General features: G+C 42.6%; 1 long non-coding RNA gene across 1 annotated transcript in view; it reads left to right on the forward strand.

Annotated features, from left to right (window-relative positions):
• Positions 1-4,121: 4,121 nt before the first annotated feature.
• The window catches only part of LOC148477032 (uncharacterized), a 344,964-nt gene continuing 328,267 nt past the window's right edge, over positions 4,122-20,818 (forward strand). The window contains exon 1 of the long non-coding RNA XR_015872578.1: positions 4,122-4,366. This is a non-coding gene — a long non-coding RNA (uncharacterized LOC148477032). The remainder of the gene's footprint in view (positions 4,367-20,818) is intronic.

The raw sequence follows: 20,818 nt of genomic DNA on the forward strand, positions 1-20,818 counted from the left end.
GGATCTGGTTGTTAGTCATCTTTCTTTTCTGTTGACGGAGGTTTCATAGTTGATGCCGGGGATCTGGATCCAGAGTGCATGCGTATGTATTCGACTGTACCTTGTGATTGTATAATTTTTTTGCGCTAATTGTATTTAGATCACAGCGTGTAACTATCTGCTTTTTGGTGAATAATATCTGTTTGTGCTTTGGAACCACAATCCAAGTCTGGAAAGCAATTATTTCTTGTGCGACTTATAACGCTAAATAGCGACATTTAAGGTGTATAGATCATTAGGTATTCATAGCATGTTTGTGCATGCATATGCGTCAATATGCGCATGCGCGAGTCACTCACTGCGCTCGGGAATTGTACACTCTTAGTACACAGACTGGACACTAATTTAAGTGACAGATAGTGCCATTTGTGGGTGGTAACAGGGGAAGGTGCTTGTGAACGGGGAGTGGATGTGTGAACACAGGCTTGTCTGGGCATCTAAACGGAGATTTAGGGGTGTGCATAATTAGCAAAGAAGCATCATTGTACATGTCACTTGGTTGTATTTCAGCCTGCAGTGAACTCAGTGCTTGCAGCAGGGTAGGGTCTACCTCAAGCGCTGCGTGCAGCTCCAATGGCTCTCAATGTCAGAGGATCAGCTGAGTGACCACAGGACTACCATTGGGATAGACTAGTCAGGTGATATAGACCAACATGGCTGTGCCCATGCCCAGCACCTAGGAAACCAGGACTCACGTGTGAAAGCCCTAGCAGACCCCAGGGAGAATACTCAGACACCACTCACCTCCACTCCCAGCGACTGGATGCCAGCGCGGATGTGAGTAGCGGCCGAGCCCAGGCCGCATCCTGACAAAATTTCTGTTCAACTTTGCTGTTCCAGTGATTGTTATGCTATCCGGTGTTTTCCATGAAGTATCTACAGTGTGTTGTTTCAGCCCTCACGCTGACCTCCAATGTTACTTGTATTACCTCCCATGCTAATACCCAGCGTGTTACTTCAGCTCTCTCGCGGACCTCCAGTGTTTCTTGTAAATCCCTGTGTTGTCTTTTAGTGTGCTGCTCAGCTCTCTAACTGCCTACCTGTGTTGCTGTGGTGTCAGCTTTCATGCTAATTACTAGTTAGCTCTCAGCTGGATCTCTAGTAATTCCCAGTACATGCCTGTATCCACATTTCTCTGTGTTTCTCTGTGCAAGTCAGCACCTGCGCAAGTCAGCACCTGGATTCAGTTAATTTGCGATCTCCTATGTTCAAGTATTCAGTTCATTTGCTGATCTCCTGTATTCAAGTATTCAGTTCATAGCTTGATCTCCTGTGCTCAAGTATTCACTTCATTTGCGATCTCCTGTGTTCAAGTATTCAGTTAATTTGCTGATCTCCTGTATTCAAGTATTGAGTTCATACCATGATCTCCTGTGCTCAAGTTTTCAGTTCATTTGGCGATCTCCTGTGTTCACGTATTCAGTTCATATGCCGATCTCCTGTGTTCAAGTATTGAGTTCACGTTGATCTCCTGTGTTCAAGTATTCTGCTCATACACCAATCTCCTGTGCTCAAGTATTCAGTTCACTCGCTGATCTCATGTATTCAAGTATTCAGTTCATACCCTGATCTCCTGTGCTCAAGTATTCAGTTCATTTGCCGATCTCATGTGTTCAAGTATTCAGTTCATATGCTGCTCTCCTGAGTTCAAGTATTCTGTTCATATGCTGATCTCCTGTGTTCAAGTATTCAGTTTATATGCCTGTCTCCTGTGTGCAAGTATTCAGTCCTAACTGATCCTTTGTGTCCTAGCTATTCATGCTGGCCTCTAGTGTTGTTATTACATTCTTAGGGTTCCCAGTGCTAATTCATTCTAATATAGTTCCGGTCTTCCTGCCACTCCCAGGTACCTGTCCAGAGGGTCGTGACCTGCTCACTGGTGGGGTCACTGGTGAAGACCACCAAGTGAGTTAGACTCCGCGCCTCTGGGCAGGTCTGGGTAGGGCTGCAATAGGGAGACCTAGCACTGTCACTCATCTGCTTGTTCCCTAGCCGTCCTAACCCCCTGGCTTTTTCCCATATTGTTCCTGACAGAAAGCAGCTTATTCTCCCAGATCCCATCCATAAGTGAATTGCATCATCATAGCCCCCATCCCCTGCTGTGCGCTGCTGTTAATCATGAAATTTGGCAGTTGCATCTATAACTAGAATCACTTTGTCATGCCCCCTGCAGGATTCCCTTGACCTCCCTTCATGACTTTCCAGAGGGAAGTACTAAAACGTAGATAAGTATGTTCAGACTTGGTTAAAACTATAATACTCTTTTCAGAATTAAGATCTGGCAATATTCCTTGTCTCAGCCCAACCCTGGTAAAGAACAGGGTTGTGGGGTGTCTGGGTGCTGTTAGTGTATGATGGGGTTGTCTGGGTGCTGGTAGTGTATAAGGGGTGTGTCTGGGTGCTGGTAGTGTATGAGGAAGGTGTCTGAGTGTTGGTAGTGTATGAGTGGGGAGTCTGGGTACCGGCCGCCGGTAATTTCACCTTTATAAACATTGTTGCATCCGCAATTATAACACTCAAATAAGTAGCACGGCGACAGCAACCAAGGGTTAGGTGCTGTTGTAGGGATTATAAAATAAATGATGTAAGGGAAAGGAGAAGCAGATGAGGGAACAGGTCCCTTCTTATGAGAGCTTACAATCTATTTAGAGGACATTATGGGGGGTGATTGATGCAGGGAATCTGGCTGACAATTTTGGGTTCACAATGAAATTTTTTCACATTTAAGCAGTGGCATATCTATAATAGGTGCATTGTGTGCACACAGACCGCTGGGGCACAGAGTGTACTGTAGCGCACACCCTGCATCCAGAACAGATCCCATGATTTGCTAGCAGTGACTCACCCCCCCTATTATTCCGTGTGATGGCTCTAGCACAATAGATAGTAAAGACTGTGCATATACCACTCTACAAAAATATAATGCAGAAGATAGCGCTGTCACCAGATGGTAGGCAGGATGCAAGGTACAGAGGGAGGTGGACTGACTGTACACTGGCCCTTCTAGGCGTTACTATGCCTCTGCCTTTAAGGCTACCATGGAGAAGTATCAAACTTTGGAGAGAGATAAAATGGAGGGAGATAAGATACCAACCAATCAGCTTCTGTCATTTTTCAAACAGCCTGTAAAATGTCAGTTAGAAGTTGATAGGTTTGTACTTTATATTTCTCCACTTTATCTCTCTCCAAGGTTTGATAAATGTCGACCTAAATAGGTATCTTTCACACAGGGGTCAAATCCAGATCACACATTAACATAACTAGAATGTTTGACAAGTTGAAATTGATGTACCTGTGGTTAGCAATGTCATTTGTTAGACAGTAAACAGCTCCTGTATCTGCAATCAGCAAAGTTAAGGCGGGTATCCACTTGCCGATTAAAATGAGTGATTGAACGATAATGATATCGTTATCGTTCAATCGCTCATTAATCGCGCACAAATCGGGCATGAAAATGTCAGAAACGACTAGTGATGCACGCTCCCGCTGGTCCTTTCCGACATCAATCATCGCCTGAGCATGCCGGTCAATCTGCCAATAACTACAGATTGCCCATGTTCAGGGATGAGGGAGGGTGCCACACTGAATGACTGATCGTTCAGTGTAGGCACAGCACAGACTATGAAACGACTGCACGATTACAATGTCGTAATCGTGCAGTATTTTCACAGTGTGCTAGTGGATGTGCCCCTTTAGTTTGGGAGTCAAACTTTTTCTGGTCAAGAAAGGCAAGGGATGCATAGCACTCCTTTACACAATTTGATAAATTGTTACCAAGTAATATAGGGACAATTGTTATGTTAGCTACACAGTTGTTGATGGCAATTATACAGAATAAATACTGTAATGTGAAATAGTTTAGAATCACACACTTTTAAAGAGCATATAGGTAATACTATAAATAAATAAAAACTTCTAAGTGAAATGTAGAATGAGTTGCTCTGTGTCTTTAATATGTGCTTGTGCAAGTGTGTATGCGTACTGTATGTGTTGTATGATAGCTCCTCCCTCATTCCCTTTGCAAGGAATGAACAGTCTGTCAGCAGCTGGGAAGAGAAAAGCAGCTTGTATGGAATAATGTGTTGCTCTGTACACTAGTGCTGTCTACCTGTTCTCGGCTACAAGTACAGGGAAAACTTCTGCTGTGTACTTGTCTGCTGTGTTCCCTCCCTTATCTGCTATAGAGGTGACAGCATACATTCCAGGTTGTCTGGAACAAGATGCAAGATAGGACAGCATGGCATCACCAGGTGGACCCCATGCTAGGATCAAGATGACCCCAATGATCTTTCTGATTACCTCCACACTTCTGTGTGCTCCATGCCAAGTAAGAATGGTGAAGGGCTGTAAATGTTCTACCTGCTGTTTTGTCACACTGATAAGTCCTACATTTTCTGGTACTGTACTTACTGTATGATGACATACACCTTGTGTGTCTGGTACCCATGTAGATTTATGCAGGTCCCAGCTAACTCAACAAATGTTTATCTATGACAATCAGATTTCCTCTTTTGATGTTTCCAATATATTTATGTATATTATTTATATAGTATTTTAAATGATTATAGTCTTCTGGTGTTTTTGGCAAGTGTTACCTTAAAATGTTTTTCATTTGTATCTCATCTATGTTATGGAATATGTTAGTTAATAATTGCTCTTACCTGTTTATAGTAATGAGGGGCTATATACTATAAAAGAGGTAATGAATGCCACTGAAAGACCAACTGTTTTATTGTTTGTAAAACCATTGGGTATTAAGATAGAAACTTAGCTACTGTAGTAAAAAGAAGGTACACAGTGATTTCTGCTACATCTTATACAGACACATACCTGTTGTTACAGGTATCAGCAGTAAGCCAGCAATATATACATAGTAAATGCCAGTAGCACATAACAAGATATCACTTCTCTGAGTCAATTTTCAAGCGAACGTGCATAGTGTTTCAGAGTGACATCAATTTCACATATTTCAGAATCCCTTCCAGTGATTTGTAAAGGGTAAATACCTTTTAGACATGATATGTTCGTACCTAAAGTGTCTTACATGGTTTCAAGTTGTTAATTATTTTTTTTCCAGGCAAAATGACATTTGACATAACTTTCTTTCTTGTACAAGATTCTGCCTCTAGCATACTGGTTTGTTGTTGTAAGTATGCTAATGAGCAGCACTTCATATCATATTAAACCTCTCTCTAATTACAGTATCTGCCTGATTATAGATGAAGGACTAATCACACTTTACTGTGTAAGTCATTGGGAAAACAACCCAAAACCATAAATGAATAATTGATGTCTGTACTGCCTATAGTTTATCATACTGTGCAGTAACGCAAAGTTTTTTATTGTGAACTAAATAAATTGTCATAGTGAGTTTCATGGATAAGTCAGCAGAAGTAGTAACATCTCATGCAGCAAGTGACTGCAGCAGACACCAGCGGGCGTTTTACTGTGCTGTGGTGATAGTAAGCCCACTAGCTGGACTGTTATTATTACACATACAAAGCAAGTGTACAGATCCATCAGTGAACATCACCTGCTTCAATAGGTATCCTACAAGCTGCACTTTGCTCATTGAGAGATGAGAGACGCTTACATTCCAGTCTCTTGACATTGAGTAATCATATGACTGACATTCTTCTATATAAACAGAAGGGACACACATCTCCCAACTATCCAATTTAAAGCACTTGGATCTGTTCCAGTGCAGGAAAAAGAAAACTAAAGACGCCAGCGAGTTTTATTTGTGTATGTTATGTGTCTTGGAAAGTACGCATGCTGAGCCTTGTTGGTCTCTGTAAAATATGTGACACTTTACTAATGCAATACACCACTGTCACCTGCAGTGTCTTCATTTCTATTGAACATGCATTGTTGGTGTCCATACGTCAGTAAAATTATTTTTAAATAGAGCACAAACATTCCCTGAGCTTCTCTGGTGATCTGACCACTGCACTGGCAAGTGGTGACTGGAGCTGGGTAACTTTATTTTTCCACTGGATGGAGAACAGGCTGTTTTGTTTAAGTAACATTGAAGACATTAGAGATGTATCAACCAATCAGCGTCTAAAGATGGCGTTAGCAGTGAGGCACGGAATCCTTATGGGGGCTGTTCTGCGGACGGAAATGGAGGGGCGGTGGTAGATATTGGATATTAGTATATAGTCAGATAGGCAAATGACAATCGACAATGTGCTCCTAAACAAGGGAAAACAGGCAAAAACAGGCAAAAACAGTCATTCAGACAATTTGGTTAAATTAAACGGATTTAATCAATTTGTTTAAATGAACATTTGTGTCTGTTTTCCAGTGTTTGAGAACAAATGTCATTTGCTCCCATACATTACCAGATTTTTGTTCCAACCAGCCAGATTGGACAGATAATCTTAGAGTGTGTACCTACAGTAGCTAAAGGGATACTTACCTTTTGTGGATTTTGCCCCAAATAAGTACGGTATATATGCCCCTAAGGACAGTGGCCCTCATTCAGAGCCGTACGCTATTTGCGGTCGTTCGTTTAAAAACAAGGGGTGGCTATTCAAATGATCCGTACGCACATTGCAGTCTGTTCACACCTCTAAGTCTGAACGAACGAGCAAAACATACGCTCGTTTATTTGTTAAAAACGCCCCCTGGTCGCACGCATCCTACGTCATGTCCGCTATTTATTAGATTAATCGAGTACATCGACCAGCGTATGAACTGCTCGCTATTCTTGTGGTTGGTGTTTGCTACCACAAATTTGCGTGCAGTTCTGGCTATAAAATAACCCAGTGACGTGGTCAATGACGCTGCTGTTTTAAATATACACACCCATAAAACGCCCGCTTTGACCTTTAAGCACGCCTGCGTTCGGATCTCCACTCCCCATTTTCAAGCACCTTCCCCTGTTACCACCCACATACGCCTCATTCTGTCACTCAAAGTAGCAGGCACTCGCTATATAGCGAACAAACGATTTTCGGCCGCACTGACTGGTTCGCGCATGCGTACTAAAAAGCGTACGCATGCGCAGATGTGCAAACATCGCTCGGAACGAGCGTACTGCCGCTAACGAGCGGCTCTGAATGAGGGCCAGTATTCAACTAGTGATGATAGCTGCGAGGTGTCAGCACTTCACGACCCCAAATATTGCAGATTTTTCCTCACACACCCTAGAGGTGCTCTAGGAAATCTGTGATGTTGCTATACTGTAATTATCAGTGATGGATTCCAGTGGCAGCTCCAGAGGTGGAGCTGCAGCGTAGTCCAAAATTCATATAAGGGAACCACACTACCTGCCAGTGAGTCCCGGTTGGTGATGTCTAGCAGTTGGTGTGGCTCCTCAATTTGAATTTTGGACTGCCCTGCAGCTCCACCTCCGGAGCCGCCACTTTTCATCCCAAGGGACTCAATCTAGCATTGGACTTTACTTGCACCAAATGATTTAACAGGTGGTTTACATGTCCTAAGTAGTGGGGTGCTCGGCGGGGTCCAAGCAGACGTCGGTCGCTGCATTAGACACATTAGATTGATAAATTATAGTATAGGTGTACCCCAATTATGGAGTGCATTGGATTATACCAGATGTACTATATGGGATAGTCTAATAGTATTGCTTTTTTGGTTAGTCTTCCTGTCTTTCTATACTCATTTAGCATTTGGAGCATTGGAAAAGTTAAAGTAATGGACCATCACATCAGAATGTAGATGTACGAATATAGTTAGGTAACATCTGTAATCTTATTTTATATATTATACTTGTTTGTTTTCATCTAATATTGATAAGTCCTATCCATAATTGAGATCTATATTGGAGATAATTTTATACTGTTTCTACCAAACCCCAAGGGACTTAGCATAGAACTAATGGTCAGATCAGGAAAGCTAAACATGTATATGCTTGGTCAAGCTGGGGATGGGAGACCTACGTAAGGATTTGGTATGGTTCAAATCCCGGCAGCGGCAGCCCGACACAGGTGGAAAACGTCGGAATGTAAGTATAAACTAACCTATTCTACCCTCTAACCCTCCATTAGGGGCGCCTAACCCTAATAGCCCCTCTAAGTGCATAAACCTAACCCCCCTTCCCTGCCGCCTGAACCTAAGTCTCCCAGGGGGTTGCCTAACCCTAACCCCCACTTCCCCTAGCCTAACCCTAACCGTGTCCCCCCTGGGAGCCCTAAACCTAACCCCCCCTCCGCACCCAGCATCCCTTAGATCGGGATGCCGGGCACTGGTCTCCCGGCGTAGGTAAAATGACAGGTGTCGAGATTTCAATGCCTGTCATTTAACCCTTGCCGGGATTTATCAGTCGGGAAGCTGGCAGTCGGCATTGCGTCCGCCGGCTTCCCGACAGTTTCCCCTAGGTAAGTAGGATTCTAGTTATTAGAGGTTGGAAAGTGTATAGCAGAAAGCGTGTTTATTTGTTTGTACATGTATAAATCAAATTAAAGAAAGATATAATAATTACAGCACTAATTACCTGAAATGTTATCTTTATGCAATACTTCTCTCTTCTTAAATTTATGATCTAATATTATTTACAAAGAAATTAGGAGAACATTTTGGTTAACAAGGCTTCTCTGAGTGTTTTAAAATATGTTTTAAAATAGGTTTGAAAACAGTTTTTAAAGTATGATAAACATTTATGCGCTCACTTCTATAGATGCGTGCAGAATTTACTCACACATGTGCGTAAGGAAAGATTAATAGTGCTCACTGACATATCTTTTTGAAAACAACAAATGTATGAGAGTTAAACATCTATGGTATCAAGTAGAGCAGGAGTCTTCATCCTTTGGCCATCCAGCTGCTGTGGAACTACACATCCCAGCATGCCCTGCCACCGTTTTGATTATAAAAGCATGCTAAAACTGTGGCAGGGCATGCTGGGATGTGTAGTACCACAGCAGCTGGAGGGCCAAAGGTTGAAGACCCATGGAGTAGAGACTTATGAGCCAGTTCAGACAGCTGAAAGTAACCAGCAATCAATTAAACTGTCCCTTCTGTGTGGATTTAATCCATTAAACCCTGGGTTTATAATGACGATTAGGAGCCACTAACCCTTGTCTTGAAAAAGCTCACAACGTGGAGTGAAACTAGTTGACGAAAGGGTTACTATCGCTGGAATAGAAGAAGATACCCAACCCACCCAAGCCCGTCACTTTGCACCTTTGGTTATTGAAGTGAGCATTGCAGACCGGACAAACAAACATCGACGGAGGGATTGACTGGGCGCTAGCAAGCGGCTGGTGCATCATCTACACCCTGGTCTCCCTGAAGTACGGACCTACTATACATCAGTGTGCCGGTACAGGACCGTGGTAACATTCCAGAGCTACAGTCGCAGAGGATTTACAGCCATATACAATTACCATCTGTGGCTACTAAGAATGAATTATCTGCAGAAGGATAAGGACACTTTGATGCGGGCTGTGCAAGCACTTACATTGCACAAATATCTGGTGGAGAGATATATCTCCACTAAGAACTAAACAAATGACTGTGGATTTTGGATATTCTCTCACATATTCCAGCGTGAAACATATTTGCTAAACATTAGTTTTTTATCAGCGTAACAACTGGGCGCTACAGAGCCAGCTTGTGTATTACATGTTTCTAGTGTTATGAGTCAAGTCAAAGAGTATATGTATTGAATGTAATAAATTGTGAAAATTTTGTTAAAGAGAAGCCTTGTCCTTGGTACATTTATTCAGACAGGTGCTTCCATATTGCAACAAGTGTTTTATTATGTATACATTCCTTACAACTGCAGTTCAATTAATTTGTTAGTGTCCGCCACTGATGGCGTCTATTTATTATTAGTATGAGGAGGCTTTTTTTTTTTGCTATCTCCATGATTGAAAAAAAATCTCGTGCTCCTGCAGTTTAACAATAAAACACCAATGAAATAGCTGAGCATTCTGGGCCTTATTGATCAACATGTTTTATCATTCACAATGAGTGATAAAACTCGTTGCGTATGATAAATGGTGCTCCAGCCAATCAGCTACCAACTGTCATTTTTCAAACAGATGACAGTTGGGAGCTGATTGGCTGGAGCACCATTTACCATACACAACGAGTTTTATAACTCGTTGTGAGTGATAAAACTCATTTATAAATGAGGCCCTCATTCTGAGGAGAGATGCATTTGCGTGACCTGGCTAACCTGTTTCCGTTTGTGTCCAGAAGCTTTTAGCTTCACTTAGTAAAAACAATTCATTGTAGAGTAAGAAACTGGAATAAATTATGTAAGAAGTTTATCACTGAAAAAAATGCTTTATTCACAATTTAAACAAGTTTTTCATTCATTTTGTTTTATTATAGTCCTCCTGAGATGTAGAGTAAGGGATATATTTACTAAAGTGTGGAGTTGTTGCCCATAGCAACCAATCAGATTCTGGTTATTTATCTAGCACCTTCTAGAATATAATAGTTAGAATATGATTGGTTGCTTTTGGCAACATCTCCTCAACTCACACTTTAGTAAATTTACCCCCAAGTGTTTATCGCAGGTTTCACCAGTTACCACCAATCTTCGGTGGGTGACATATTGCTGTATATAGGGCAAAGACATATTGCTGATGAAGACACCAATTTCTTGTGATAAATGTGTCCCTTTAAGTACAGTAGAGTATATTGAAAAGTAGTGTTTTGTGCATGGTGACCTAGGAATTATATACAAAATCAGTGAATGTTTGTTATATCATATTTATCATACAGCACTTTGGAATGTTCTGGCACACTGTAACAATAAAAATAGTGAGTGAGAGTTGTTTAAATAAATGATATGAACAACATGTTCATGGTTGTGTAAATGCAACTACTGAGCAAGGCAGATTGTAGCATGAACAATGACCTCCATGACAATAAAATGCTTGCTTTAATCAACCTTTTCTGTACGGACTAAGAATTATAATTAGTGTTACACTCTGGGGAACATTAGCCCAAGTGCAAAGAATTTATATCTACATAACATTGCCTACACCAGCCTTAAGAGTTGTGACAATGCAAGAAGGATCCATGCTTTTATGCTGTCTCTCTATATCCTCACCCTACCATCTGCATGGTGTAAATGAAAACGTGATTATTCAGACCTCGTGACCCATTTCTAATCACTTACTATCCAATTCCTGTGTTCCTGAGTAAACTGGAGGCATCTCACCCTATTTGCAGCATGTAGAAATGGCATAAGGACTGACCTTCTGCTTCTGTAGGCCATACAATGTAATGTGGCGTACTGTTCTTTGGGAGGCCATCTGAATTGGCCCCTGATTAAGATTATCGGTAATCTGATGCACTGTTGCCCATCTGTGGGACTAAAGAAGTCTGCCCATTCTACGTTATGTTCGAGCATCCAGTAGTCTTTTATAAGCTGATCCACTCTGTGTACACTTAAACTGCCGCCCTTGAACAATTTACCAGTGCAGCCGTTTTGTTAATGCTCACATCTTCGCTGCGAGCGCGGACAATCAATTCATGTCCAAAATCTGTCAGATTGCATTGTTAACCAATATTTCATGAGTGATACTCTGCACCCCCACTCCCTCTTGGTAATCACCCTGATCAAGGGATGGCTGGGCTGTCCTCCAAAAATAGGACTGTCCCAGACATTTTCCTGGCAATTTTGCCAGGTTTATACTATGGAATTAGTCAATTTAGTTCACATGGGGGTGTGGGATGGGGGGTGTGACCAAAATACCACTCGCAAGAAAAGAGAAACGTAAGAGTCCAGGAAGATGACTGTGTGTAGCAGCTAGAGGAGGGGCAAGTAAGTTAAATATTTTGTGTGAACCAACCAGACTGAACTTGGCTCACATCCCACCTCTATAGGCACAACAGGTGTAAGTACCAGAATAAGGGAAACCTGCATAGACACAAATGTATACAGAGCACTTTTACATAACTTATTCCGAAGCAAATTAGCATAAATCTCAGATCATAACTGCATTAAGTGGAATAGCTTTGACTTTGCTCATCTTAAGCTTCATATGTTTAGGTTATTTCTAAATGGATAGTCTACAGAATAGTCTATGGTGAACAGAATAGATTAGGAAAAAGGCATAATTCAATGTTTCCTAAAGTGAAGAGGATCATCTACATTGCACCATGTTAGTCCACCCCACTGCCCATACATGCCTACTCTCCTAGGATGGCTGGGAGCAGGGCTGCCGTTAGAAATCGTTGGGCCCGGTACTGATGAAATAGGCAGGGCCCCCCTGGGGGATGGCGCAGAGGTGGGCGGAGTTTCACTGGGGGGTGGGACGTCAATTGATGATTAAACCAGTTTAAAAATTCTCAAAGTTTGGGGTCGGGAAGGAAGGATGGACATTGGGACACACGGCTGGGAACCCTGGACTGGGAGGGCACAGAAAAGGCTGCACTGGGGGTGCACAGGGCAGGGAAGGCTGGACCTTAATTGGGGGGCATAGGGCAGGGAAAGCTGGCTGGACTAGAGGGGGGCAGGGAAGGCTAGGTGTACTAGGGGGGAGGCACAGGGCAGGGAAGTCTGGACTGGGAAGGGGGAGCACAGGGCAGGAAAGGCTGACTGGACTGGGGGGGGGCACAGAGCAGAGAAGGCTGCCTGGACAAGGGGAGCACAGGGCAGGCGAAGGCTAGCTGGAGTAGGGGGTTAGGGTAGGGAAGGCCAGCTGCACTAGGTGGAGGGGCATACAGCAGGGACTCAAGAGTCCTACCTTGTTTCTCAGCATCAGCGGGTACATTGCATTGTTTTTCCAGATAAATATTGCTCCTTCTGTATTTCAAAAAGATGTTTTGCATACTTAATCTATTTATTTTTACATTTTTGTGGCTTATCCTCACCTCACTATGAAAGTTAGGTGCTAGTTTTAGTTGTTTTATTAACGATGGGTATCTAAAAGCAAAGTTGTAGCAGGGAGATAATGCGCCCCAGGTCAGCCTTGCCGTCCACACTTGTGACTTCATGAGCTGAGCTCCTAGCATGTCCGAAGGACACACAGGGTGTGGTGCCATTCCGGGCACCCGGCAAGCCAAATACACCCCCTTGGCAGGCTTGCCTACCCTCCCGAATTCAGTGGGAGTCTCCCGATTATTAATTAAGCCTTCGGCTGCCCCGCAAATCATACTATTTCTCCCGGTTTAACAGCCACTATGTGAAAGTCCGGACTGCGCATGCGCAAGTCTGGAAATGCAAGGGGCAGGGCCTAACGGGACGTCATGAATGAAGATATGCCAGCACCACCGTGGCACACCTAGTCCTAGCCCCAGCAGTACCCGGCTGACTCTCTCTGCCTCTACCAGCTGCCTGCCCCCTCCTGTCCCCGTCCCTCCTCCACTGCAAATACCCAGTTCCCAGGGGCGGACTCTGCTGGGTTGCATGGGGGACTGTGCTCACCTGGCTCGCACCATCTTGCACTGCTGTGGGCCACCAGGTATCCAACACAGTAGGTGCATGCAGTCTTGGACTGTGTGCAGCCCATGCGGCACTCCGTACATTGTCTGAGCAACAGCAGGGGATTAGTATTGGCTCCACAACCTCCTGACCAAAGCCAACAGGAGGCGGGGATTCAGAGTGACAGACTGCTGTTCTTGTCGTGCTGAGTCCCGGCAGCTGCCGCAGAACATGGGGGAGGATGTGGGTAGGCAATGTTCTACTGGTGTGGAAGATCCTGAGAGAGGAGCACACTCACCCCCTGCAGCTGCCCCACACAGATCACGTAGTCTAATGTAGGACGATGCATCCCTGCTTCCAGAAGAAGTACACGTACTGACTGACAACTTTATACTCTACTGTCATTTGTGTGACCCTACTACTTGTATTAATCAGAGCTGACTTCTGTGTCCCTTCTACTACCCTCACCTAGTCCCTGCTACTACCACTACTACCACCCCACCACTTGATGTCTGTCAGTGCTGCTGCTACTACCTACACCCCCCACAGAGTAAATTTATATAACTTCTACTACCCCCAACCAATCTCTGCTACTACTATTAACAGTCCAAGCAGTCATCTGTGTCCCTGCTACTACCCCCATCTGTCACCTGTGTCCCTCTGTCACCTATACCCCTGCTACTACCCCCATCTGTCACCTGTGTTCCTCTGTCACCTATACCCCTGCTACTACCCCATCTATCACCTGTGTCTCTCTGTCACCTATATCCCTGCTACTACACCCATCTATCACCTATACCCCTGCTACTACACCCATCTGTCACCTGTGTCCCTCTGTCACCTATACCCCTGCTACTACACCCATCTGTCACCTGTGTCCCTCTGTCACCTATACCCCTGCTACTACACCCATCTATCACCTATACCCCTGCTACTACACCCATCTATCACCTGTGTCCCTCTGTCACCTATACCCCTGCTACTACACCCATCTGTCACCTGTGTCCCTCTGTCACCTATACCCCTGTTACTACACCCATATATCACCTATACCCCTGCTACTACACCCATCTGTCACCTGTGTCCCTCTGTCACCTATACCCCTGCTACTACACCCATCTGTCACCTGTGTCCCTCTGTCACCTATACCCCTGCTACTACACCCATCTATCACCTATACCCCTGCTACTACACCCATCTATCACCTGTGTCCCGGCTACTACCGCCATTTGTCATGTGCCCCTGCTACTACCGCCATCTGTCACCTGTATCCCTGTTACTACTGCCCTCTGTCACCTGTGCCCCAGCTACTACCCTCCATCTGTCACCTGTGTCCCTGATGCTACCTCCATCTGTCATCTGTGTCCCTGTACTACTACTTTTAAAGCTTGTGGGCTAAGCTTGTGTGTGTGCCCCCCAGGATAAGATTTGCTAGCCAGCCTCTGGCAGTGTTGTGATTTATTTTAATCATAAAAAGAATACCTTTAATAGAATATACTCAACAATAAATTCAATAATTAAGTAAAAAAAATCTATTACTTTCGCCTTGCTGTTCTTTTATGTTAGGATATATTCAGTTTATTATTTGCATGTTTTATTTGCATATATCTAATAAAAAATATGTATATATATATATATATATATATATATGTATATTTAACCTCTCAATATGTTATGTGCAAATTACAGTGTGTGACAATCAGGAAATGACACCAATACCAATGTTGTCAACAATTTCACAGACTGATTGCAGGTGAAGGAGCCTATCTATTAAGCGACCTGAAAAACTGAACGACTAGCGTTCAGTCCTTCAGGTCGCCAGGTGCGGTGCCTGCACTGAACGGTGTTCACTGCAGGATCCCGACCTCCTATCTGGGAACATGTGGAACCTGACGATCGTCGTCAGGTTGACCAGCATGTTCTGTAGATAGTTGGGGTCGGCAAGGATCCACCGTGCACGCGCATCGCTGGTCCTTGCCGCCTATCCATTAGATGACTTTCTGAACACTGCGACCAAAACCTCCTGGTTTTGGTCAGATCGTTCAAAAAGTTGTATAATGGATAGGCCCCTTTAGACTACATACAATTTAGAATTAGTTGTCAAACAGAAACTATAGAATAAATATGAAATGCATTTAGGTAACTAGATACTTGTTTATAGGCGATGATAATCCTGCATATATAAAAATCAGTAGACCCATGTCTGACCTGCACCAGTACCCTCATTTTCATTTGCTTGTAATTCTCTAACATACATGAGCACCTGAGCATTCATACACTGATACAGCACTGTATATCCAGCCAGACATAAATAGTCAATATACCAAACCTGCACAGCTCACATACACTATACACTGAAACTCTGCATGTGCCTCAAAGATTTGGAGCTCTCGTGTGTATGAGCAGAAATGAGATTGACTTACATTGTGTTAATATAAATGTTCAAAGAAGGGTTGGTAATATCTCCCTCAATTGAATCTACTATCCCAGGAATGATATTACGTAATATATAATTACATCAACTACATAATACAATATAAAACTTACCTTCAATAAAAGCCCCCCAAAAATCAACTTGAACTTACTCTGGATACACATTTAGATGACGGATCAGTCAGCAGACCTATCCACTATCTGAGCGGCCGATTGGTCAGCTATACAGTGTACACACCATATGTGCCTACACTCCCGGAAGTCGCGGGAGGCTCCCGATCGATTTTTCGGGTAGACCACACGTCCCCGGAAGTGTGGGCAGATCTCCCGCATCCCGTCCACTTCTAGTGAAGTGGGCAAGATGGGGAAATTTAATGGGGAATTTGCGGGTCCGCAGGGAGGGCCGCTATCATTACGGACCAGCAAATTGCGGAATTTCCCTGGAAAGGGGGCCTAAGTACATCACCAGTTCGGCCCGCCCCGCGAACTGGTCGGCAGCAGCAGCTCTTCCGGGAAGGATGTATTCAAAGTCGGTAAGTATGATGCACACTTACCAATCAGCCGCTCAATGTGTCTGGGCTAATATCACAACTATGCGGGCATTTAAATGTGCGAGATGTAAGTGCGAGATGTAAGTGTTAGCGGCCCCATGCAGCAGTAGCGCTTCGGTTTTTTACACATTGCCTTGCAGCAGATGTTACGCTCTGCTAATGTTGTTGCAGGTGAGCGGTAATCAGCATTCTGCGCATGTGTCTTATTCTCATTGCGCATGGGTCAACATTACTGTTGTTGCTTTTTACTCGCAGTGTGATTGACAGTCATGGAGCATTTAGGAGTGTTAATGGGTTGTGCTGGCAAAGACTGCAGGCGTGTTGTGACTGTTTCGGGGGCGTATTATACCATGAGACTGCTAATCCATATGCAAGAAATTTGACTATGGTGTCTCAGCTCCCGTGGCTATTCTACAGGACCATATGCTTACTCCAGACTTCAATACTGATCTACGACAGATGCTTGGATTTGCAAAGCCGCAGGTAGGGGGTCTCAATACATCTCCTGGCATCTGCGTCACTTGCATATTATGGCATAGCAGCTGCTTTGCATTCCAGTACTTACAGCTGGGGTCCTGGAATAGCCCTTTTGAACCCTCCTTTAACGTGTGGAGAGCATACTTCCACAATTTGGTGTTTGCGTTCGAATGTGGAACACATCAGAACTGAAATTGATTTAGTGTTAACATAGCGATAGATGATGGCATCCCATCTTAGCCGCGGGGGGAGAGGGTTAGGTTTATGCACCCCCGGGGGAACTTAGGTTTAGACCCCCCCCCAGCGGGGTTAGGGTTAGGCTAGGGGGAGGGGGGTTAGGGTTAGGCACCACCTGGGGGAGGGTTAGGGATAGGCACCCCACAGGGGGGTTAGGGTTAGGGTACTTCTATGCCCCTGTCGAGATATGTCTTCAACGGGCTTCCGGCGTCAGTATGAGAACCAGCGGCTATTCAGCTGTTGGTGTTTTATACCGATTCCCTGGCCAACATGTGCACACATCTGGCAGAGATCAGGGGACGGACTGAAGCACTTCCTTCACATTCATATACCTTTAAGTTGTTTATTAACCTCCTAATGCCATACTGCACATAATGAATTTGCTGCAAACAGTACTTGACAGAGACCGGAAGCTCTGCTGTCACTATGGCAATAGTGTGTAAATAATATATTATCTGCTTCACTTTGCATAATTTTATTTGTATATTTATTTATTTATTTATTTATTTATACTATTAGTAAGTATTATGAGGGGTATTCAATATGAACGTTAACTTCACTGTCGAAGTTAACGTTTCATATCGGAGTTTTTACCTGCATTAAAGTATCGGGCGCGCGCCCGCTTATCCCCGTATTCAATAAAATTAACGAAAACGGGAGCCTCCGAAGTTGGATTTGCGTAAAGTTACGAATTTTTCCTTCAAAAAATTGTAAGACCCCCCTAAAGTTGTAAAAACATGGGGGATCACTATGGGTACCCCCGTTTTAGCCTTTAAATGAAAGTCAGGGATTTAAATAGCCGCAGCAGGTGTTTTTTCCCGACATTGAAGAAGTGCTGCAGAAGAGCACTTAGGTTTTTTTTTTCATTTTTTTAACAGGTCCCATCAAATTTGGGGTATATGAAAATGGGTACTAGCATATTTTGATGTCCCTAAAGTAAGTTTTGAAAAATTCGGCATTTGTGCACCTGCCGCTATAAATCTATTCTAGAAAACACCTGCCGCATACTTGCAGAATAGCCCTGAGCCTATTTCCCTATTGTTAATAATTTTTTTCCCATTTTTTTTTTTACCCCAATCTTTAAATACATTTTTTGGGGTGTCCCTATTTTTTTTTTTTTACTTTTTTTTGACACAGTTCTTTTTTAAATGTCATTCCCAAAAAAATAGCCTGCACCCCTAAACCCCAATTCTGCACTTTTTTTCGACACCAATTCAATGGTGAAAAGTTATCACCGTTTTTTATCAAAGACTTTTCAAAACTGCGATAAGTCTTTGAAATTGAACACGGTGTAAAACTAAAACCTGCGATAATGATGTCATAAGTGCGATATTAACGCAAAAACAATGTTATCGCTCCCATATTGAATACCCCTATATGTTTTTAGACTGTTTTTTTTAAACATATGTATTGTTTTAATAAGATGTGAAATTTGTAAAAACACGCCCCCAACAAATGTGATTGGTTAATGGGTGTATAAATATGGATTTGCACAATTACTTTCTACACCTTGAAAAAGTGATGCTGAAATGCTTCAGTGGATCGTAAGGAACCAGCAGCCTACCAGAACTATGTTATCTAGAAGTACAGTGACGATCCATAAAAGAACCCTGCTATCCCTGGAAGAGCCCCAAATCTCCATCTTTAATGGACGTTTGTACCTCCTAAAATCTGGTACATTGCCCTTTTTTTTGTCTAATGGTGATTTTCAATTCATATGCATAGTTCATATATACTGTAGTTTTCATACTATCAAAGGTAAATAAATGTGAAGTCTGCTCAGCTCACTTGGAGTTCCAAGTCCAAAGGATTTATTTTATTGATTCCTATAAGTCGCTATTTAGCATTGCAAGTCGCTTAAGAAAGAATTGCTTTCCAGTCGTGTGGTTCCAAACACAAAAAGTTATTTATGTAAAAGGGATAACACGATGTAAGATTTAACAATTAGAGTAAAAAGCAATGAAAATAGTACAGCCCGATACATACACAGGTTTCAGAGTTAACAAAGGGACAAATTGACAGGTTCTCATTGGTTCTTGCTTCTGGTCAATCTGGTCATTGCTCAGTTCATACAGTGTCATCAGGTGTATGGCTCAGTCCTCCAGCGGTCACATTGTGTAGCTTCCCGCCAAAGAACTGGTTAAAACTGGCTACAACACTGCATACAAGTTATAACATTCTGTTCAATAACTCTCTATCATCCATAACTAGTGGACGCATTATGCGACTTCTTTGCCGATAGAAACAGATGTCTGCAAATAAACAGGGATTTAGTATGATATCAAACATGACATGTCCACTGTATTCTGAACCTTAGATCTCTTTTAAGTACATATTATATAATAATTATTGGCTAACAATACCTTTAATAATTCAAGTTATTAACTATAATGTGTGGGAACCATTTTATATGTATGCGTTCGCATATGTGCGTCTGTGTATTGAAATAGCAAATATGTGTCTGTATGTATGTGAATACGCATATGAGCGTCTATGTGTACGTATGTGCATATACATACGAACGTCTATGTGTATATATATATATATATACGTGTGTGTGTCAGTGTATGTGTATTGTGGTTTCGCATTTGTGCGCATTGGATTGCACCGACGCAAAGTAGCGTAACACATCATCCAACCATAGATGACTATATCATCAGATAATAATTGTAAAGCGATCATATCTAATTATTTGACTTTGACAATTTGCAAACAGAAATAAATAGCGTACCGCCCCTTACAATACGCAAGCGCAACTGGCACCAATACAAGGCTTCAATTCTGAATGCACTGACTTCCAACAGTCACTGCAGTACAATTTATAAGTTCACATTCAAATAGTCCTTAGGGAATAAGATCATTGGATACAGGCAGGGATCTGTATATACTCACCGTCGGATAGGTCAGTTCTTTCTTCTTTGTGTGTGAGCAGTCGGATCTTCATTAGCCTGAGGGTCACGCCAAAACTATACCATTCTGGAATTCCTTTGTCTCACAGTATCATTGGAGAGGGGGAAGTTTCAGTTTCAGGTTAAGCACATTACATTGTTTAACTATACATAAACTGGATCTAAAACATACCAATAATATTACATTTATGTTTACAACAGGGATGCAGTATTTACCAATAATACACTAAAAATTAAATGCTGATTAAAATAAGACTAAACATCAATATACAGTTATGTAAAATTATAAATATATTTAAAATAAGAACTTTATTAATGATATGCCATAACCGCACGGTGTGGCGGTTTCTGCAGGGTCACCAAAGTTATCCTATTGGAATACAGAATAGAACAAGCTCAAGGAATTGTGCAATATTATGAATAACAATAGCATACAATCAGATCTCATACAATCAGATCGACCAATCTGTAATTTGTAACCTATACAAGTACATGCCTTCATCCAAAATATCTATCTTTAACAATATGTTTTGAAAATAAATCACTTTTACACTATGTGGAACTCTCTTTATATTTCATGCTAATTATCGGGACGAGTGTAATTCAGATGTAGTACCCATATCTTGTTTACTACAAGCCTGCATACACTGCTTTGTGAGTAGTTGGAATACCTTTACACAAACTTATCTTGTTATCACCATCTACACATATTCCTGTCTTTCTCTCTCTCTTGGAGATCGACAATACTGATAACCATATCAGTGTGGACTATTAGCGCTTGTTGATAAATTGTATACTCTATATAGTCCATATAGCTC

Source organism: Taudactylus pleione, unplaced genomic scaffold (genome assembly GCF_031769625.1).
Source record: "Taudactylus pleione unplaced genomic scaffold, aTauple2 ptg000757l, whole genome shotgun sequence".
NCBI classification, from domain to species: domain Eukaryota; kingdom Metazoa; phylum Chordata; class Amphibia; order Anura; family Myobatrachidae; genus Taudactylus; species Taudactylus pleione.